The following is an 8,428-nucleotide window of genomic DNA, read 5'->3' as shown; positions in this document are numbered from 1 at the left end:
ATCACATGCACCTACAGTGTTCAAAGGGTTTATTCTATAGACATTTGAGCAACCATTCATATGAATATCCTCCAGTCAGGTTAGTCCAATAAATGTGTGTATAACATGCACCCATATATTACATAAAACTGTCTACAACAGCTTCAATACATGAGAACTATCATCATTTTTTATAGGGTTACTCAATACTATGATAATCCCATCATAATTGCATGTGCCTTTATTTATTACAATTTCAAGATTACAAATGTTTCTAGAATGAACACTTAATATGTATATAGGGTTTTTATAATCAGTCGTCCAATCCCCTTGTCATAGTTCTATTATTCTAAGAGTATATTATTCATACAATAATATAAATAGATAATATATGAATTGTATAACAATAAATCCTTTTATTAATAATTAATAGAAAATTACACCTATAAATGCCAATTCAATTGGTTCTAGGGAACCTACCTTAACAATCTTTCTCTCATACTACATGTCTTTCGTGCTTCTACTACAACAAATGCTTTTTTAGAGAGTTGACCAAATTATCATCTGCACCAATCTTTGTTATCGGTATGTTACCTTGTTGTATAATATCTCAAATTAGATAGTGTTGTCTGATATGTGTTTGGATCTCTCATGAGATTGCAACTCATTTGCCTAAGCAATCGCTCTATTATTATTGTAGCAGAGCTCAATCAACTTGGTGATACATGAAATCACTCCAAATGTAGTCACAAACTTTTTAATCTATACAACCTCTTTTATTGCTTCTTAGAAGGCAATATACTTAGACTCTATTATAGAATCAACCACTGCACTTTGCTTAGAGTTTTTCCAACTAACTATTCTAACATTCAAACAAAAACACAAACCCTGATTAGAATTTGTAATCATCTCGATCATTTTGGAAACTAACATCATTATAGCCTCTTACAGTGAGATTAGACTCCCTTCCATAAACCAAGAACGTATTCTTAGTCTTTCTCAAATACTTTAGGATATTTTTTATAGCTATCAAGTGTTTACCATTTGAATCAGATTGATATCTGCTATAAACTCTCAAGGCATATGAGATATCAATCCTTGTATATAGTATAATGTATATGACTGATCCTATTACCGAGGCACATGAGATCCTACTTATCTTATCTCTCTCATATTATGTATTAGGACATATATCTTTGGAAAGAGATACACCATGAGATATGGGTAAAAATCCTTTCTTAGATTCTTCCATACAGAATCTAGTCAAAACCTTGTTTATGTATGTATTTTAAGTTAGGCCCAATAGTTTATGCTCTTTATCTCGATAAATTTTAATCCCAAGAATGTAGACTGCTTCTTCTAAGTTTTTCATGGAGAAACACTTAGATAACCAAGTCTTTACTGATTGCAAGTTTGTTATGTCATTTCTAGTAATCAAGATGTCATCGACATATAATATCAAAAATGCAGTCATACTTCCTCTGACCTTTTTATAGACACAGTTTATCTTCATTTTTTATAAATCTTAACTCATGAATAGCTTCATCAAAATGAATATTTTAATTTCACGAAGCATGCTTAAGTCTATAAATTGACTTTCTAGCTTGTATACTTTGTCTACTTATCCAACAAGAATGAAACCATCAGGGTTGCCCTATATAGACATCCTCTACAAGGTTATCATTCATGAAAACAGTCTTGACATCCATCTAAAAGATTTTATAGTCATCATATGCAACTATAGCAACCATAATATTAATAGACTTAAGCATAACGACTAGTGAAAATGTTTCATCAAAGTAAATGTCATACTTCTGAGTGAAATCTTTGGTAACTAGTCATGTTTTGTAAATATGTATATTACCTTCTATGTTAGTTTTGTTTTTGAAAACCACCCTACAGGTTTTACCTTTTTAAATACATCCATTGAAGTCTATACTTGGTTCTAGTATATAGAGTTTATTTCAAATTTCATGGTATCCAACCCTTTATTAGAATCTAGATTTGAAACAGCCTTGTTGTAGGTCTTAGGTTCATCATCACTAATGACTAATACATCATCGTGATGAGTCAAGACAAAACCAAATCTCTCTAGCTCATGCATTGAAGTTGTTCCACCTGAAGTAGAGGAACTTTCTCATCATTATCAACTTTCTGTGATGACACATCATCTTATCTAACATCTTTGGTATCTTGTGGTCTAGGAACTTTATTGAGTTCCACTTTCCTCTCATTAGTTTTCTTGAGAATAAATTCCTTCTCAAGTAACCTTTGAGTACCCTATAAAGACACATTTTTCAGATTTAACACTCAGTTTATTTAAAGTCAAATTCTTAATATAAGTTTCACAGCTTAAAATCATCAAGTAATCTAGTTTAGACTTTTGCCCAATCCATAACTCATGTGTTATTTTATTCACAAATTTAGATGGGACACGGTTCAGTGTATAGGTAGTAATTTCTATGACATGATAGGTAAATCAGTAAAACTCATCATGGACTTAACCATTTTCATCAAGGTCATATTTCTCTGTTTAGATACACTATTGTGTTATAGAGTACTAGAAAAAGAGAATTAAGATGTTATCCCATTTTTCTTCAGGTATTGTCTAAATTTATTACTAAAGTATTCACCTCATTGATCCTTTTGAAAAACTATAATTTGTTTCCCAAGTTGTTTTTCTACTTTTTTCTTGAATTCTTTGAACTTATCTAAGCATTCAGACTTGTGTTTCATTAAAAACACACAACCATATCTACCGAGGTCATCAATAAATGTAACAAAGTAGACTTTCCAATATTTGTTATGCATTGTCATAGGCCAACAAATATCATTGTATATGATCCCTACAGTTCCTTTTCATTATGTCTAGTGAAAGGTGTTTTGGTCATCTTACCCAATAGACATGATTCACATTTATTATATGACTGAAAGTCAAATGATTGGAAGATTCTTTGTTTAAGAAGTCTTGATATACGTATTAGTCTTATGTGGCCTAACCTACAATACCACAGATATGTGGTATTAAGATCGTTTGATTTTAATTGCTTATTATTTTGTACATTGAGAATTTCATTGTCTAATTTTAGAATATATAAACTATTATGCAATTCAATTGTTCTATAGAGAATATTATTTAAGTTGATTATTATAATACCACTAATAATCGAAAATAAATATCCCTTTTTGTCTAAAACAAACATTGAAACTAAGTTTTTAGAAATAAAAGAAACATAATAACAATTTATTAATTCTAAAACTAGCCTAGTAGGTAATTTAAGATAATAAATCTTTATGGATAATGCAATAACACGTGCTCAATTTCGAATATGTAGGTTAATCTTTCCTTTAAGGTGTAATCTACTTTGTTGTAGTCTTTAAATATCAGAATAAATATGAGAACCACATTCTGTGTTTACAACCAAGGATGAATAAGGAGAATAATCTATTTCAATGATAAACATACCTAAAGTAGAGGGTTCAACTGCCTTCTTCTTCTTGTTCTCTAGAAAGGTATTGTAATGTCTCATCCAGTGACTTGTCTTTCTACAATAAAAGTAGATAACTTTTCTTTTCCCCACACCACATGTAGATTAAGTTGCATAATCAGGTTTCTCCTTCATTTTGGGTTTGGGTTTAGCCTTGGCCTTGTATTTGCCCTTAGCCTTGACTTTTAATGTTTGGGCTTTAACCACAAGTAGATTAGTTAAAGTTGTCTTTCGTACTTTTTGTTTAGTCTACCTGAGCATATACATTAACTCCTTAAAAGTTTTCTCCTTTTCATTCAGGTTAAAGTGCATAAATGAAACATAACCACATAAATAGCACAAAATTTGAAAAGATGATTTTACCCCTTGTCCTCATACAATTGCTTGGTTAGACCACTGGCTTTCTACATGCCCCTCTACTCACCTTTACCTGCAAAACCATAGAAAAGGAATGCGTGAGGGAAAAACACTAAGTAAGTGGATGAAATCTCAATACCTTGTATAAAGTAATAAACTAAAACTAGCACTCCACTATTGGATCTTGTTGTGGTCATGACTTGGCACCCTCGTGCCCTATATATAAGCCATTCACAAAGATTGTTAAAACTTAAGCTAATCTTAACATATCTGATGGCCTAGTAAAAATAACTAACACCTTATGTGTCAACTAATCATTGTGCCTTGCACATATGTTATACAACCTATTGGGCTAACTAACTATGATACCTAGTCATATAGGAAAACTGGTTGCGGTCCCTCATTTACCATGTACACATAATTACTAGAGTTTTAACTAAAAAACCATCTTCGAATGACCTCTACCACTGACATAGATGTGATATATCCTATTAACAATGTGAGGAACTAACTAAAAGGTCACATCTCTTACATGCATACTTAAATTGAACTAAATTGTGTGGCTAATGTGCTTTGGCACTAACTAAATGAAATGTCTCATAGGTATCCATCTCTCATAAAGCCCTGTTGCTTTCACGTATCTCAATACTAACACACAAAGTTAGTGGCTATTTAGATGTTCTTTATTTTCCTTAACTTTCTTGATTTTTGATCAAATCTAACTCGATCAAGGTTTGTGTCATCTTTCATACAGTCAGGTACCTCTTATAATAGTTGACTAGCTCATCTTGCTTATTAAAAGTCTTTATATTCCTTTCTTTCTCTTCTTGCCTTTTCTTGCACATTGCTTAAAGGTAAAATAGTCTTTTATACTTATTTTGGCACATGCATCGGTATGTCATGTGTTTGCACCCCTGTGCACTTTATAATCACACATGCACGGGTATGATGTTGGTTTGCATACCCTATGCTCTACAAAGTATTTAAGTAAGTAGGTACTTCTTGCAAAGTATGGTCGTGCCCTATTAGAGAAGTTAAGTATAGACATGCATCTCATACCACACAACGTGTAGATATCTTCTCAGCATAAAAGTGTAACTATACTAAGTCTTCTTTTTCATGCAAAGGATACAAGGGCGTATAGGTTATCTTACACAACCTTGTATCGAGATTTAGAAGTCGTAGCTTACTGGTTTCTATGCTTTTTTGGCTTAACTCCGATGATCCATTCATATGCAAATGATCTTAACATGTTTCTAACCAATTATAATCATTTTCCTTTAACCATAAACACACCTAACGGTTTTTATGCTTTTTTGGTCTAGCTCCGGTGATCTATTCACATGCAAATAGTCTTAACATGTTTCTAAACAATTATAATCATTTTTCTCTAACCACACACACACACACACACACACATATATATACACACACATAATAATCTTAAATCGTACTATTATCATTATCAAAGAATGATTTCACTATACCACAATTTAGGGATGGATTTTAACACTCGGTCAGTGGTAAACTTATTGTCAATGATTAAGCCCAAGCTTACTAACTGCTCAATGTAACCAATCCTTTTAACCATACGATAACCAACTTATCCTCTCTCATAGAGTTTATAATCAAATAACACACCTGACACCTCATATCGTTCAGCTCTCATATGAGTGTCATATAACTCTTGAACATGTGCAAATATATATTGCACATCTATTTCCTCATGTTGTTTTTAAAACTCAGACGACATGGAGTTAGTATAAGGCACTAAACTTCCACAGACTCATCAAGATACTTATTAAAAACATCTTTCTGTTTTTGGGTAGCATTGCGATCAGGTTTAAAGAGGTAATGACCCTTCAATGATGTATAGCCTTTTTCCCTAATGTAGAACAATCTAAATATTTATGTACCAATCAGTGAAGTTACTTCTAGTGAACCTATTTTCTTTTTCGTTGATTGGTACATTAGGTTTGATAAAATGATTTTGCGATTTACAATTTATAGATAAAAGAATTAGTAACTTTACTTAATATTCATTTTAATTATAGATTTAATAATTAAAATGCTTCTATTATTTTCCTTAAGTTAATAGCCCTCATTATTGAACTAGGCAAGTTTTAATGAACTTTCTACTCGATTGAGACCTCATTGCACTGATCTCTTCTTCGCTTTGATGAACAAGTTCAAATAGGCAAATTTCAAATTAATCACCAAAAACGTATGATTTTAAGCTAGGAGTTATCTTAACAAATCATGTAATCTTAAATGTGACTTGGTATTAGTAAGGTGGATGTTACATATCTCTTTGTATCGACAAATGCTTTCCCTACTCATGCCTCAACATACTTTACCTTGGTTTTGGCAAACAAGCAAAATACATTAGTTAAGTCAGACCTAACATAATCATCACATAATTTTCCACTTAGTAAAAGTGTACTCTTGCTTTGGCGAACAAGATTCTAACAAACAAGGGAAAAATTAAGGTGTTATATTAGAAGACACCAATTAAATCATAAAGTTAATATTTAAATTGAAGGTTTTATTATTTAGTCTTATCAAATTTTAGGCGCATGTTAGCTCATATTTGCAAAATAAAACTTATACATACATTCTACAACATAAAAATAAAACATGCTAGTCCATAACCATAACTAATATCAAGACCCTAGAGTTAGGAGGAATTTGACTGGTCAAACTAGGTGAATTTTAATCTTTGGGGTCTTCGTGCTTGTCCTTTCATCTCTAGTCTTCAATTATTACATAGCTTTGTTTTCTAGTTACAGATTTCTAAAGAAAATAAAACAACCTAATTTGAAGAAGAAAGAGGATAAACATAAGTTGTGCATGGCTTATTTAAGAATTGTAACTTAAAAATGAAACAAAAATTAAAAATAAAATCATCCACAAATGTTCATCGGCTATATACTAGACACCATGCATACATATACTAATCAAAATTAATTTTTAATTATTATTATCCAAAGTGTCAACTTACATTTTGATCTTGAAATTTTTTAAAATTATATTTCAACCTCGAAGCTCAAGAAAATGTTAATTTAGCCCCAATTCAACTAAATAGGACTAAAATAATATTTTTAACTTTGCCACACATACAGGTGAGGTATCTAATCTTGCTTCTAAAATTTACCAGAATTCCAAAATGATGCATGGTTAGAAGGCATAAGAAAAACACTCGGCATAGTCAGGATTCAACCAAAGTGCACAGTTGGCACCTTGTGGTGGTTATAGCTGGACAAGGAATGTCTAGTTGTGTACTAACAATGGCGTCAAACGGTGTCCACCTGATACTACAATGCATGGTGAGATTTTCCAAAACCTATTTCTTGGATTTTTTAACAACAAAACATCTAGAAAACCTCTCAATATTTGATAAGCCAATTGCTAATATGAGTAAATACAATGTATAAATGATACTCACACCAATGACAACACTCGAATCATGCAAAAAACAAGACTCGAAGGTTATTTTATGCAACAATATGAAACCTATGACATTCAACCAATATTAAGTTGCACATGTTAACAAAACTCAATCAAAAATTAAGAATTATCACTTAATAAATTAACACAGTTTATGTTGTACATGATATTCAACAAATCCTGCAACAACATAACTGCAAATCATCTTTACCAATTTTATGCCCAGTTTTGATTAATCTAATTACATGTGATCAACACATAATATTAATCAAAACAATGCAAACATAATTTTCATGAAAATTATGCTAAACGTTGGCTTTGATACTATTGTAAGGTTTTTAGGGTGCCAATAACTGACAACGCAACGGATTTTAAAATCAAATAATCTTGAAAACCTTAGCCAGGATACCCATTTTAAACATAAAATTCATGAACATGCAAAACACTTATAAAGTGTTTTAGAATAATACGTGCATTGATGGCTCCTTCAATCTTTATGTAGCTAGAGAAAATATACTATCTAACCCTCATGAGGTGGTGCCTTGGTATCTATGCAGAACACAAACATGAAAAAGGAAATCTAGGGGAGAAGGCTACTATAGCGTTTGACTAGAATCATTGTTCACAGTAGAAGAAAAGAGTACAAAATCAAAAACTAGGATTTATGTGCATTCTATATCTGCTTATTATATTTATGAGAAAAATCATACCTTATATATATGTGCAAGCATCCAAGAACAGTTAGAAGTTCAAGTGTGCACAACACCTTTAACACATAAATGCACGATTGGCATGAAATGTTATCTAGTTGACATCCTTCAGGCTATTTGCATGGTTAGCACACATGTGTGTGTCTGATTGGCATGGTTGAGGGTTGCATGATTGGCATACATATGTGTGCCAATTAACATGCTAAGACTTGCATGACTAACACATAAAAATGTAGGGAATTTGTGGCCTTCAAGCAGTAGAATAATTTTTAAAAATTTAATTAATAAACAAACATACTGCAAAAACCCCTTCTAAATCGCTCTTGTAGGATAATTAATTCACAAACATGTTATTCACACACATAAGGTGTTTATAGAGAATACTTGTGTAGGTGACTCTTTTGACTTCCATTAATTTAGACAAATTGTGAAGTCATTTTTAGAACC

Source organism: Mangifera indica, chromosome 16, assembly GCF_011075055.1.
Source record: "Mangifera indica cultivar Alphonso chromosome 16, CATAS_Mindica_2.1, whole genome shotgun sequence".
NCBI lineage: Eukaryota > Viridiplantae > Streptophyta > Magnoliopsida > Sapindales > Anacardiaceae > Mangifera > Mangifera indica.
This window is presented reverse-complemented; position numbering follows the sequence as displayed.